This window comes from Mustela erminea, chromosome 14 (assembly GCF_009829155.1).
Source record: "Mustela erminea isolate mMusErm1 chromosome 14, mMusErm1.Pri, whole genome shotgun sequence".
Lineage (NCBI taxonomy): Eukaryota > Metazoa > Chordata > Mammalia > Carnivora > Mustelidae > Mustela > Mustela erminea.
Window position 1 is genome coordinate 40314935 of NC_045627.1, and position 15285 is coordinate 40330219.

The following is a 15285-nucleotide window of genomic DNA, read 5'->3' on the forward strand; positions in this document are numbered from 1 at the left end:
GCTTATATGCTTAATCATCCTTTCAATCATATTGAGTTCTACAATATAAAAGGTAGATATCAAGTCAAAAGACACATTGGAATATACTTAGGAGAAAGCTTGTCTGATAAGCATAAAACAATACTACTCAGAGAAATTCAACAAATTTATATCAGTAAAGGAAGGTCATCAATTTTGGGTAGAGATTAGAGAAGTGAGGAAAGGAGACTTATTCTCAGCTGAGATAATGACTTGAGGAAGGGTGCAGATACCCTTAGTATATAGTGTATTCAGTGGACTAGACTGTGTGTGTGTGTACATATATGAGAAAAAATCTTTGGAATGTTTAAATTTGAATTAAATTCTGATGTTATGAAATCATTTCCCTCTGCACCCTGATTTTGATAGCATTTTTTGAAATAGGGATATATCTAGATCTAAAAATGCTGCTGTTACTATGCCAGACTCAGAGCAGGATGGGATAATTTTCTGATTATTCTCCAGTTGGATCACAGTGTGATGGATCAACCTAAGTTCTTTGTATAACTACTAAATGCTAACTCACAGAATTAAACCAATTTCTATTTTATCTAGTTAAAATGGAATGCATAGAATTTTTTTAGACCTAAGACACGATCTAATTTACTGAAACCACTAAATGTCAGGTAGAGAAAAGTCTTGTGTAAGTAGGAATAATATAGGGGGGTTTGAAATGCTTTTTTAAGAAATTCTATAAAACCATGTAAAATGATTTGAGTTTTATAAGTTTGTTAAATCACAAATAACCCACATCATTTTTAACTTAGTATAATATTTGAGCCTGTATTTTTGAAAACATTAGGGCATTTAACCAATAGTTCTGAAAATGAATCATTTTGCCAATCATACTCTATATTCTTAAAATTCCTTCCCTTTATTCTTTCTTTTCAAATTTCTCCTTTTTTTAATTCTGATTTTGGAAAATATTTCAGTAAGTAAAAAAAATAAGCATGCTTTAAAAGAGATTTTCCAAATTAGATAAAAATGTTTGAGGAAATAAAAACTTCTTTATGCATTCATTGCAATATTGATTTTATCAGTGTGGTTCTATAAAGATACTTAAATACTTATTCTAAATAGGTTCAACATATGGTATATATTATGTAATTAATGATAACATAGAACTATGTTAACCCACAAAATATTGCCAGGGATTTACCAGCAGCCACAAATTTAATTATACAGAAGAAAATTACAGTTGAAAATGTAATCTTTTGTCTTTTTACATTCTTTCTTTATTTCTAGATGGTACCATATTATATCCCAATGCAGCATATGATCTCCAGAATACACTGCCACAATTAGAACAAAGCTTCAGAGCCTAACTTAAGCTTTAATGGTTTCAGTTATTTCCATAATGCTAGAGAAATATAAATCTTTGATCCAGTATTCCAACTTCAATCTCCTATTCAAAATAATCCAAAAGGCCAAAGATTTCAATACCTTTCATCTCTGCCTAGAAACATACTTCTTTGTTTTTATTTTGTTTTTGATCCTTGGGCAAGTCAGTTGGTTGATGTTTGTCTGGTTTTCTCCTGGTGGGATTCAAGAAAATGATCCCAAAATCTTCTTTAGCTTGAAACATCTTATGATTTTAGTTATAATAAATGAAGTTATAATAAATGAATAAATAATGTAATCCATTTATGTAAGTATTTAAGAATCAGTAATATTTTATGGTCTGAGATAGGTAATATTCCATTTGATTAGAGCAAATTATGGCATTTCTTTTAGCAGCATTTCTAAATAAAAATAACGTACTGCCAACATTTGGCCAAACATGAAGAGTCTCATTTCTTATACATTCTTTAATCACCTACTATTTGCCAGTAACAGTAGTATTTGTTGCTCGCAGAGCAAATACAGTCCTTCTTAAAGACAAGAGAAATGACTTTTTTTTTTAAAGATTTTATTTATTTGACAGAGAGATCACAAGTAGGTGGAGAGAAGCAGAGAGAGGAAGGGAAGCAGGCTCCTTGCCCAGCAGAGAGCCCGATGTGGGGCTCGATCCCAGGACCCTGGGATCATGACCTGAGCCGAAGGCAGAGGCTTTAACCCACTGAGCCACCCAGGCGCCCCAAGAAATGGCTTTTTGAATGTTCTCAGTTCATTCAACAAGTTTGCTTATGAAAAACACGATTTTGTTTTTAAATTTTAAAAAAAGTGGTCTGTGTTTATTGAGAAAGGTTTATATTTTTGTTTTAGTGGTTCCCTTTATACTTAAACCTTTTTAAAATAGATTATATTTACTTATTAGAGAAAAAAGAAAGAGAAAGAGCAAGAGTGTGTAGAGAGGAGGGTCAGAGGGAGAAGGAGAAGCAGATTCCCCTGCTTGAGCCCAACACGGGACTCAATCCCAGGACCTTGGGATCATGACCTGAGCTGAAGGTAGCTGCTCAACTTACTGAGCCACCCAGGCCCCTTGCTTACACTTACTTGACCTTTTCTAAGTGTCCTGTTATTTTACTTAATCTTTCATACTGTCTGGTGTATCTGGGTTGGTATGCTTTAACTCTCATCTATTGTGTATACAACAGCCCTTTATTTTATTCTGTTGCCTTCTGAATCATTTTTAGTTATATTTACTTTTAGTTACTTACATTATTTCTTCTTTTCCTAACATATAAAATTTGTACTTTACTCTTTTACCCTTACCTCTATTTTTATTTTAGCCATAGATTTAAATGTATAAATTTTTAAATGTTTACCATCATTTCAAAACTCCTCCTCTGATAGATTCCTCAAAACAACTCATGGGCACAGGAATTACCTAAATTCTATGTATTGAAATCTGTTTTTCTAGTCATTGTATTTAAAGGAAAACTTGTCTGGATATAAAAATCTTTAGTTTACTCTTTCTTTCTTAGAATTTTTAAAAATTTTCTGCTCATTTGTTTCTTGGTCATATGTTGGTTTTGAAAAGTCTAATACCAGTCAAATTATTTCGCCTTTATACATTATTTGACTGTTGTTCCTGGAGGTTTGGTTTTTATTCTTGATCTGTAATAGTTTCACTCTGATAACATCTACAAGTTGCTCACTAGGGGTTCATTTTCCTGGTATCCAGTGAGCCCTTTCAGTGTTTAGATTCAAGTCTGATTTCTTAAAATTTGGGGGGGGAGGGTATTTGTTTTAAATATTAACTTTGTCCCCCTCTACTAGGGGGGTACTCAAACAGTATGAATATTGTTCCTCTTTACCATGTCTTATATTCCATTATTCCATTATTTGGAATAATGGAATATCCATATTTGGAATTTGGAATATGGGATATCCATATTCCATCTTATATTCCATTATTCTTCTCTGACTCTTTTTTTCTTCCTTATTATCTCATTTTCATTCTCTTTTAGTTTCCTGCCTTTCTTCAGTGTCCCTTATTAGATTTTCATTTGAGTTTATTCTTCTTTGGGCACCCTGTAGTTTACTCTGAACTGATTTTATCTCTGTCTTCCTTTCTCTTTGCTGAGTTCAGTCAACTCTCTTTCAGTTATTTTGTTTATTTCTGTTCTTAATTTTGGAATTTCAGATTCATGAAGGGTTTTCATATCTTCAGATGCTTGTTTGACTATATTTCATTCCATTTGTGGTATTGCCTTGTTATTTTCTTCTGCCTTAGATTGATTTTCCCTGATGGAGTTTCCTCAGTTGATAAGTATTGATTTTCATTTCTGATGCTTGGTAGCTATCTGTTACTCTTTCTCTTGTTCAGTGTGGGTATGTATATGTGGAGGTGGTGGTGGTGGGGCTGTATTATGGTCTTTAAATGATTCCTAGTAAAAACAGTACCCTCTTCCATTAGTATATCAAAGTGCAGATTCTTTGGTGGATTTGTTTTGTGGAGTGGAGATAGCAGTTGTTTTTGTTGTGTTTTTCTTCTGGGATAGGTTAGGGATTGTGAGTTCTCCAACTTTGTGTTCTCTTTCAAAACTCTTAAAACTTCCATTTCCTTCTTTTCATCTTCATTGTTCAGTTGCCAAAGAGGCTTCTTTTTTTTTCTTCCACAGAAAATGTACATTTTAAAGAATATCCCTTTGAAGTAATGTACTTTTAATTTCCTCCTTGGATCTATTTGGATACAGAGAGAAAGAGATCACAGGTAGGCAGAGAGGCCGGCAAAGACAGAGAGGGAAGCCGGCTCCCTCCATGGAGGGGCTCAATCCCAGGACCCTGAGACCATGACCTGAGCTGAATACAGAGGCCTAACCACTGAGCCACCCAGGCGCTCCTGGATATTATCTTTCTGACAGTAGTTTTAATTTGACCTTAGGCCCAGTTACCAAATTCTCTTTACCCAACAGTTTTACTCAAACTACCTTTGTTCTCCACAAGGCCTCATGATAGTGTGGTGGTGAGACATGAATATAAGTGATCTTACAACAGAACTTGGTGGTTTTTCCTTTTTCAGTTGTAGTTATTTTGATGTTTGGTCATTGTCTTTGTCTTCAAGTTATGCTGAGGGCGTGTTTTTTGTAGATTTATTTTTCCATCCTTGTTCCATATGGTCTTGGAGAGAGATAAGACATAGGTAGCAGCCATTGCTTCAGCTAACTGTTGTTCTCAGATTAGTATGTTTTAACTTTATACCATCTCTTTTTCCGTCCCTCTCTGCAGTCTAAGTAAACTCATTCATTCAAAAAAAATCTTTAAATATTTTTCTAACTACTTGCCAGGCATTGCTCTAGGGATGCAATAATGAATAAAACAGATGTTCTTGCCCTGTTAGATACTACATTCCAATAGTAGAGAGAACAAATAAAATAAATAAGTGAATGTATAATGTAACATTATGTAGTGATGAATGCTATGTTTAAAAATAAATAAAGCCATATAAAAATGACAAGTTTGAGTACATTGTAGCACTACCTAGAATAGTTGGTGAAAGTATCTTTGAGCAAATTGTATTACAGAACAGTAATGTATATCTTCTTATATTGACATTTACCTAATATAAATCATAAGGATTTTACCACTGAGCAGATTTCCATGACAAATAATTTGATTATTCTTTATATTGGGTGGCCTGGTGTTACAGAATATGTACCAAATGAGAAGAAGACTCTTAGAGAAAGTACAGCCTCAAATTGTCTACTCTTCAACTGTTTTCTCACCCTGCTTTGGAGAATTGATACTGAGAGAGGATTAAGTAAGGAACAGTAAGGAACATAGAGTCTATGTATGACCTTTAGACCAGATTTCACCCACTGGCTGTTACTGTGAATAAAGTTTTATTCAAACACAGCCACCCTCAGTCTTTTCTGTATTGTCTATAACCACTTTAGTGGTACAATAGGAGAGTATTGCAGTAGAAGTCATATGCCCCACCAACCTAAAGTATTTTCTACTGGGCCTTCAACAGAAAACATTTGCCAGCCCTTACTTTTGTTGACTAAGTGGAAGTTAAAAACAGATTCTAGAGAGTGAATAAATATCACCAGCAAATGAAAGTATATAGGAAAATATAGGATTTCTACTTAGGCTACATAGAAGGCCCATGTGATCAGAATAAGAGTTTCATGAAGGTGAATTATCAGAGGTAATATAGGAAAGACCGATTAGAGGATTTTGAATGCCCTGTCAGGAACTTAAATGTATTGTTAGGAAATGAACCATTTAAGGTCTTTGAGCAAAGGAATTTTGCCAAAACAGGAAACTGTTGCAGTAGTGTTGATAAAGTAATGAGGGTATATTTATGGGAAGTTAGTACTAATGTTCTATTAATGAGAAAGATAGCATAGTTGTAAGAGTTACTACAGAGTTAAAAATTGATTGGATATGGGCGCCTGGGTGGCTTAGTCAGTTAAAAGTCTGCCTTCAGCTCGGTTATGATCCCAGGGTCCTTGGATTGAGCCCTGGGTCAGGCTCCCTGCTCAGCTGGGAGTCTGCTTCTCTCTCTCCCTCTGCCCCTCTCAGCCTGCTTCTGTGTTCTTTCTCTCTCTTATTCTGCTCTCTCTCAAGTAAATAAATAAAATCTTTTTAAAAAATTTATTGGACATTAAACACTGGATTTAAGGACAAAAATAATAATAATTAAATTCAAATAATTAGATTAAATTAAATTAATAAATAGTTAAATTAATTAAATAATACTTAAATTCAAACTTAATTGAGCATAAAATAAAAAATTATTTACACGTATTTTGAAGGTGAAGAACTAATCTTTATGGAAGGTTTAAGTTAGCAGAGAGGGATTATAACACTATGTAGGTTAGAAAACAAATGAAAATTGGTTACTAGGTATCATCATTACAAAAGTTGTTAGGGCATCCCAGCCACAGGCATGTTTTCATTGGTTGTATTTTATTTTCGGGGTACCCCACAGCCATCATCTAGTCAGTGTCCATTTCTATAAAATCCTCTTACCTCTGCTCCCCAGAATGCTATCCTTACACTCAGATTTACTTCTCTTGTGTAGAGTAAATTATTTCCATTTTCTCAATACTTTGAATCATACCCAAGAAGAACTTCAGCTCTTTCAAATAAAAGTACTCATCAAGGTATTTTCTTCAACTAAATCCGTAGTTCCCAAACTATGCAATGAGACACCCCAGGGTACTGCAGCAAATTCACAAGAGTGCTATAGAATATTTTATGTCAGAGCAATACCCAATTACAACATTAGATAGTGATACATTCCTTTCCTTCCTTAGGATGATATCCTGTTTTGGAATTGGTTGCCATGGTTTAAAAAAGCAAGTACCTCCTGAATATTAGGGTAGAACAGGAAATGAGGGTTAGTTACACTATTCAATTTCAATCCAAGGGTTTAAGGAGTTGTACACATATCCCATTAATAAGTATTGTGGTTATTTTTTAAGTAAAAAATGTTTTGTAAATTTTATATGTATTATTTTCTCAAACCAGCTGTTAAGTAGTTAGGATTATCGGTACTTCGGTTATTTGAACATTAAAAACAAACAAGCAAACAAAAAACCAGAACTGTTAGGCCTATCTTACAGCACCATGAAAAGAAAATTACTTATACCCTAAGGGTGCTGGGAACTGACAAAGTTTCAGATCCTCTGAGCTAAAGAATTGTGGGGCGCCTGGGTGGCTCAGTCATTAATTGTCTGTTGTTGGCTCGGGTCATGATCCCAGGGTCCTGGAATTGAGCCCTGCATCAGGCTCCCTGCTTAGCAGGACGCCTACGTCTTCCTCCCCCACTCCCCCTGCTTGTGTTCTCTCTCTCTCTCTCTCTCTCACTGTCAAATAAATGAATAAAATCTTTTAAAAAAATGAACCAAAGAGTTGTCCAACTCTGAAATGAATATACTCTTCTCTTAGCATGTGAAAATTCAGCAGTTCTTTTTCCTTTTCTTTTTTTCAAAATAGCATTTCAGTTATGTGGGAATCTAGATAGACTCCCAATAAAAATTTAACCAGTATTTTTAAATTATCTGTATATTGTACATACTGTGCTTTGTACTGGAGCAAACATTTTAAAAAAATACACTGGCCCTTAAGGTTACTTACAGTCAGGTAAAGGAGATAAGGCAAATGCAAGTTGTTTAAAAATAAAATGAAATTCATATTACATATTAAGGATGTTCAAAGAGGAATGAGTACATCTTGGTGGGAATGTAGTTTAGTCTTTGTGGGATGAAGTTCATATTTAAATTTAGATTTAAATGGGCCTTGATGGAGGGGTAAAATTCCAACAGGTAGAGGTAGTGGATATTTCTGATAGAACAACATAAAGACTCAGAAGGCTCATTTTGGTAGAAGCAAATTCTGTATGATTGAAGCAAGGACATATGTTGTAGAGTAATGGAGGTTGCAGCTGGTTTAATGTGGAAATTGGAGTATTTTGTGGAGAGTTTTGAATGCTTGGGTGTGAGGCATTTGGATTTAATTTGCTAGGAAAAGAAGAGTGATTAGGGTGATTAATCTGTCAGCAGGATATAGGATGATTAAATCAAGGAAAGAGAGGAGGCAAAGCTTTTGGAAAGGGAATGATGGATTTTATGTATTTATATTTCAAAGGAAATACCAAACTGTATATCGATGTTAAAGAGCATACTTTTGTTCAGTATTGTAACTAAGAGTTATAACTGCAGAACTCACCATCATGCGAAAACAAAACAGAACTTTCTAATGCTCTTCATATTACTATAGAAATAGTAATAATAAAATGGAAACATGTGAGGCGCATATAACATGACAAACATTGTATTAAGCACTCATTTAGTTCTTACGATGACATTGATAGGTATTACCATTCCCAATTTTCAGATGAGAACAATGAGGTGAGGCCTAGGGAGGTTACATAACCCCAAAGCACAGTTAAATAGTAGTCAGATTGGCAAAACTGTTGAAAAGAAATATGTTGTTGGGGTATCCATCTGGTTTAGTCGGTAGAACAGTAATTCTTGGTCTCAGGGTCATGATTTCAAGCCCCATGTTGAGTGTAATATGGTTATAAATAAGCAAGCAAGTAAGTAAGTATACTGGTTTGTTTAAACTCTCTGGTGCTGAGAATTGAATAAATCCTGTGAGATTATTTTCATCTGGCTTAGACATGGCTCCTTTCCTATTATTTTATTTTTCCTATCATTCCTGATCCTTAATCCCATTCCTCTTCACACCATGGGAACTCTAATGTGTTTGATATGAGTTTTATATCCTTGAAAAATGTATCATTTTTTTAGGTGCATGTTTACATTATACACAATATATAAAAGTATGAACTATATAGCTTGTCCAATCTCATGTATATATTTCTAGTTTATTGCTTTTAATCTCTATATAATAGTGTGAATTTACCACATTTGCCTTATCTTTTCCCCTAGAAATGGACTTGCAGGATCCCTGACACTGCCTTTTACTTCCAGAAAGCTGTGATTAATATCCTATGTATGTCCCTCTAAAACCTATCTTCTTTCCACTATGTCTTGCTGCCTCCTATTACATGCTTTTTCAGGGGATTATTTCAGAAGGAAGAAAAGCTAACTTTTGCATTCATAGAATAGTTAAGATTGCAGGTATTTTAATCCCTAAAAAGACTAAAATATATGTAGAATGAGTGATTTCATTGATGCTTCCAAAAGGAAGCCACATAGGTGGGAGAGCCTAGGTAAATTATTTCGTTCCATTGTTACATTATATTCAATCTAGGTATTTGCTAATGCATTTGTTCTGGCTCTTTTCTTTTAGTGATTCTATTGCTGTCATTGGTATGAAGTAGTGCATATCATAACATTGTAATTATAAACAATTTATACATTATCTTGCTGTTGTCAAAGTAAGTATTTTCCTTACAAGCACATAGGAACTATGCTTTGTCATAATTCATATTTGATCCTCCCTCTCCTATAAGGAAATATATTTCACACTCTCTGGGAGATTTACAAAACATGTAGATCCTATTAAGAAGAAAACATGCTATTTGGTTGTTGTATTTGTTTTTTGGCTTCTCATTTGTTCATTCTTTCAACCTCATTCTCTGAAAGGTATTACTATGGCACCTTCCTCATGCTATGGAAAACAGACTAAGTATTGTTCTTTAGAACAGACAACAGTGGTATGTCTTCAGACACAGCATCTGGAACTCTCAGCCCTCTCATCATTGGTAGTCTGGGTTTGGGGGCACTCTTTAGTTGGCTTAATATTTTTCTGTTACCACACTTCCTTCTTAATATTCTCTTTTGCTATTGTAAATAGTGATTTAGGTTTACCAAATCCACCAGTCTCATATTTAGTTTTTTCCTTTTTTCTGCCATCTACTTATAGAAGTAAAATAGACTTACTCTCAGCTGTTTATCTGTTCTGACTCTTGTTTCTTGAAGTAAGCGTCTCTCCATTTATAAACATCTGTTTCTGTAGAAATTTACTATAAGTAACAAAATAATTTGTCTTTTAAATAATTTTTATCAGAAGAGAATTTAATGGCATCACCAAAATTTGAAAAATTAAAAAATTAAAATTATCCGTAACTTTTCTACTCACATTTAACCATTTTACTCTGAGTGTATTCTCTTTCAGTTTTTTCTTTTTGATTTAGTGTAGTTTATAACCATATTTTGTACACAGTGTTTGTATGCTTTATCCTTCATATAACATTTATGTGGTATAAATGTTTTCTACTTTTCTACTTAGTTTTCATAATCATAATTTTTCCATAATCATAATTTTAAAATTTTCAAAGTATTCTCTAGAGCATCAATGTCCAGTAGAAATATAAATCACATATAGTTAAAAACTTTCTAGTAGCCACATTGAAAAAGTAAAAAGAAACAGGTAAAATTAATGTTAAAAATGTTTTATTTAACTTAATATATCTAAAATTTTTTATTTCAACATGTAATTATATAAAATTATTATATTTTTGACAATCTTTTGTTCATACTAAGCCTTTAAAATTGGTGTCTATTTAAATTTACAGCAATCAGTTCAGTCACTCAGTTGTCAATGATCAAAATTAACTGTAGCCCTACCAAAGCAACAAAATTATGTTTAGCAGAAAAATATTATCCAGAGCTTCTATTTCTACACTTAAATAAATTAAATTAAAATCAGATTCCATAGTCACACTGGCTAGAGCACATTGCACGTACTCATTAGCTACATGTCTTTTTATATTTAAATTAAAATTGAATAAAATTTGAAATTCAGATCTTCAGTTGGACTTGTCATTTTTTTTTTTTTTTAACCTAGCCACATTTTAAACAATCAACAGCCAGGTTTAGAGTGGAAAAGTAGAAGGAATATGCCAGTTCTTTCGTGCCTGTTAAGAAATAGACAATCGGGCACCTGGGTGGCTCAGTGGGTTATGCCTCTGCCTTTGGCTCAGGTCATGATCTCGGTGGCCTGGGATGGAGCCCCGCATCAGGCTTTCTGCTCAGCAGGTAGCCTGCTTCCCCCTCTCTCTACCTGCTTCTCTGCCTACTTGTGATCTCTGTCAAATAAATAAATAAAATCTTTAAAAAAAATAGAAATAGTCAATCATTAAATATTTACATTGTTTCCAGGTTTTGAGTAAAACAAATAATATACTGATATGTTCATGAATGAGTATTTTCCCATATTTTAGATTATTTCCCTAAAGTAGACTCTCAAAATAGAATTATTGGATCAAAGAGTATGAATTTGTTTGTGGTTCCTCATGTGTATTTTCAAATTATTTTCTGAGAAATAGTGTCACTTTTACTCACACCGACATATTAATGTATGAATTTTGCCAACCTTCCTTCAACACTGAGGAAACTTTATTCACCATGTTGTTTCTTTCTTTGCTAGGAAGGAATAGTTGTCTGTATATTTATTTGCTTCTTCTTTTTCACTTTTAATGGGTATTTCTTTTTCACTTGTAATGGAATGCATTTTCATGTTCTTGGCTCATTTATCTATTGGTGTCCTCATGTTTGTTTAATTTTTCATCTCTTTTTAAAGCTTTTTATAATCTAAACATATTAACCCTGTGTCATATTTACTGTAGACATTTTTGGTGGTCTTTTGTCTGCTTTTATTTTTATAGTTCCAAAAATCCCTAGAATTTACAATGTGTATGAGCACGTGTGCACACACATGCACCTCTATTCTTTAGATAATTGTTAATGGAAATAATAAAAAGGATTTGTGCCTTTTTTTTTTTTTTTTAATTTGACAGACAGAGATCACAAGTAGGCAGAGACGCAGGCAGAGATAGAGGAGTAAGCAGGCTCTCCGCAGAGCAGAGAGCCCGATGTGGGGCTTGATCCCAGGACTCCAGGATCATGACCTGGGCTGAAGGCAAAGGCTTTTAACCCACTGAGCCACCCAGGCGCCCCGAAAGGATTTGTACTCTTAGGTAGGGACAATTAAAAAGAACCCCAAAGCCTTTTCCTGAATTGAAGTAAATACTGGTAAAGAACAAGAACAATTCCTTTTCTTATTCTTTAGTATATTAAACAGTTGAATTTCTTACATCCTCCTGTGTAGCGTTTAAACTACACCAAGAGGAGCGCCTGGGTGTCTCAGTTAGTTAAGTGTCTGCATTTGGGGCATGATCCTTCAGGGTCTGGAATCAAGCCCCACATGGTCCCTGCTCAGCGGGGAGCCTGCTTCTCCCTCTCCCCTTGCCTATGCTCATACTCCCTCTCTCTCTTTCTGTCAAATAAATTAATGAATAAATCTTAAAAACAATCAAACTACTACACTAAGAAACCCTTAGAGTAGTTGGACGACACATTTATATAATGTTGATTCATGAAGAACACAGGGGTTAGGGGTGCCAGCACCCTGCACAGTCAAAAATGTGCATATAACTTTTGACTCACCCAAAACTTAACTACTGATTGTAGTTAACTACTGTTGCCCAGAAGCCTTACCAATAACATAAACAGTCTATTAAATATGTATTACAATAAAGTAAGCTAGAGAAAAGAAAATGTTATTAATAAAATTATAAGGAAGAGAAAATACATTTATAGGTCTGTGCTGCATTTTTCCCAAAAAAAATCCATGCATAAGTGGACCTGTGCAGTTCAAACACATGTATCTGAGATTTCTAAGCATTAAGTCTGGCTATGCAAAAATGGTTCTTTGGCTCTGCCTTAGTCTTTCCCCATCACTCCTATTCCTACCTTCTTGTTCTGTTTTATTTATCATTTTAATAGATAAAATTGTCTTGCCTCACTCCCAATACTGATTAATGTTGTCGGATCTCTTAAATGTTAGAATCTGCTTTGTTTTGGGGTGCTCAAAAGGACAAAGAGTCATAGGATTAACTGTTATATAGACTGAAATCCCTAATTAGAAAAACCACAAAAATTTGTTGATTATATAGAGTATTTTTCTAAACTATAGCCATATAAACTATTGGCCTGTTTTTATTACAAACCTGACACTTAAAAAAAAAAATGTATAATGGCACTGTTATTATGTTGGTGATAATACAGTCTAGAACATGTGGCCTAGCAAAGGATATAAATCTAGGAAGAAAAATTATGGTTGGCATCCATTTTAAGTCTTTGCACTATAACGGAACACAAATCCTAAATTGTTTAAATACTAAATATTTACTTAAAGTAAAACAAGAAACTATTTAAAAATGGAATTAATTTAAATTGTGAATTTTCCTCATTTAAAAGCTGATAGTTTTTATATATTCTTTGTAAAACTGACAAAATGGAAGTTATATTGTCCACATCACAATACTCTTATGTTGCATTTTAAAGTAAAACACACATACACACATTTGGAATGAGGCCAAATTTGGACTCCAGGGGCATACTGTTCAGTACCTTAAATTACAATCAGATGTATTTTAGCACAGATCAAATTTTCAGTCCAAAGTTGGTGAGAAGCCTAATTATTTGACCAGGTTACTATTTGTGTAGACCATTCTATGGCTGTCTGTGGTTAATCCACAGCTGGCAGAATGCTAGCTCTGGGAGGTTTTTATTTCATGCTGGAACACTTTGGGGAGAAATGGGAGGGAGGATAGCTTTAAACGCTCCTCATTAAATGAAAGACTAAAAAGCAAGTACATACATATTACTATGGAGACAAGATGCTATATAAACTGTTCATTTTAATTCTCCAAGTGACAAAAATAGCAAAGGAAACAGCTTGGATGTTCATAGTTTGCAAGTGACGTGGTAGTTGGTTAAAAAAGTAAGGTGAAAACATTTAAAAAATAATGTTACCTAAGACTAAGACTTGTTACCTTTGAGAATAGTTGAATTAATGGATTGGGATTTTTAAATAATGAGAAAATATTATGCTATTATAATAAGGAAACATTTTTATTAGAATTTCATTAGCAATAAGAAACAATTGTACTGTAGACTTCTCTCTTAATATCTCAGAATTCATAAGGGCCATAAGCCCTGCAAGTCCAAGTATACATGACTCCTACCTCATAGTTAATTTTTTAAAATATTCTTTTAATATTCAATTTGAAAGTAATAGGAAAAAATGTTTTTTTCTTTTTAAAATTTTTAAAGTTTACATGTTGGAAGTGGTAGTCCCTCAGTTGTAGTTGTAGTTGAATATTTCAATAGCCCTTTTTACCATTTTAAAAGACATTTCCTTTACATTTTCAAGGTTATTTCTTCCGTTTATAAGCTAACTCTTCTTTCCTGCTTCTTTCCACTGCCCTAACTTCTCTGGTTCCTTGTTCTTTCTAATCCTCCTCCCTGTCTTGCTTCTTCATTCTTCTTTTTCTGCAGTAGATCCTTCTTGTTAAAGATAAAAAATACTCGAATTAGCATTGTTCTTAAAAACAACTCTTCCACTCCTCTCCCCCAGTAAAATATCTTTCTTCTCTTCTCTTTTCAATTACCTATTCAGACTAGGGGCATTAGAGCTCGTCATTTGAATCTAATTTCCATCACAATATAAACTGTATGACCTGGGGGAGACATTTTGCCTTTATCATCATAAAAATGAGAATAACAGTATCTACCTCATAAGTTTGATATAAGGAAAATGATAACAACTGGGTTAATATACATAAAGCTTTTTAGTATATTGCCTGGAACACAATAATTGCTTAGTAAATTTCAGATGAGTCTATTATTTTTCATTGATAAATCTTCCAAAATAATTTATAATCTTTACCCCTACTTTCTCACCATTCTTTCATTCTTTAACAGCTGACTTTTTTGTTTGTTTGTTTTACCTTTATCCCCTAAGTACTTTCTCTTAATCATCAAATCCAGTGGGTTTTGCTCATTCTTTCTCTATCCATTGATAGCATTGGGTACATTTAAATATCTTCTTAAAACTTTCCCTGCTGGATTTCTGTCTGTCATCACTTACTGTCCTCATTTACCTTCCTCTTGTTCTCTACTTTATGTTTTTCTTTTCTGCTTTTGACTGTTGTTGAATTTTTGTTGTCCAAATTAACTTTCCTTTAAATTTTTATATAAGGTTGTTATTCCTTTCTTTCAAAGAAATCTTCATTACCCATCATGTGTTCTCACCCCACCTAATCAAATCCTCACCTGCCACTCAAGGCCTTTTGCATTCTTGACTTAACTGTCCTTTCCGACTTTATCTTCTTTTGCTCTTTGTGCATTCCTTCACTCTCTTGTGCACCATTCAAATCAATTTCCTATGTAAGCATCCATGTCCTTGCTTATACTTTCATCGAGAAGGCATAAATCTATTTTTAAAAGGCTTTTATTAACACTTTTAAGATATAGATAAATAGCGTTTTAAAATACACCTTTCCTGACATAAAATTTTAATTAATATTTTTTTATTATCACTGAATTATTTTCTCATTATTTGAAGATTTCAACTCAGAATCTTTTTAAAGAATTCATTTTAGGCATAAGTTAA

The 15285-nt window shown here is 33.6% G+C and overlaps 1 protein-coding gene across 2 annotated transcripts in view; it reads left to right on the forward strand.

The window, feature by feature from the left end:
• The window catches only part of ADK (adenosine kinase), a 538857-nt gene that overhangs the window by 341687 nt on the left and 181885 nt on the right, over nucleotides 1–15285 (forward strand). The window lies entirely within an intron of this gene.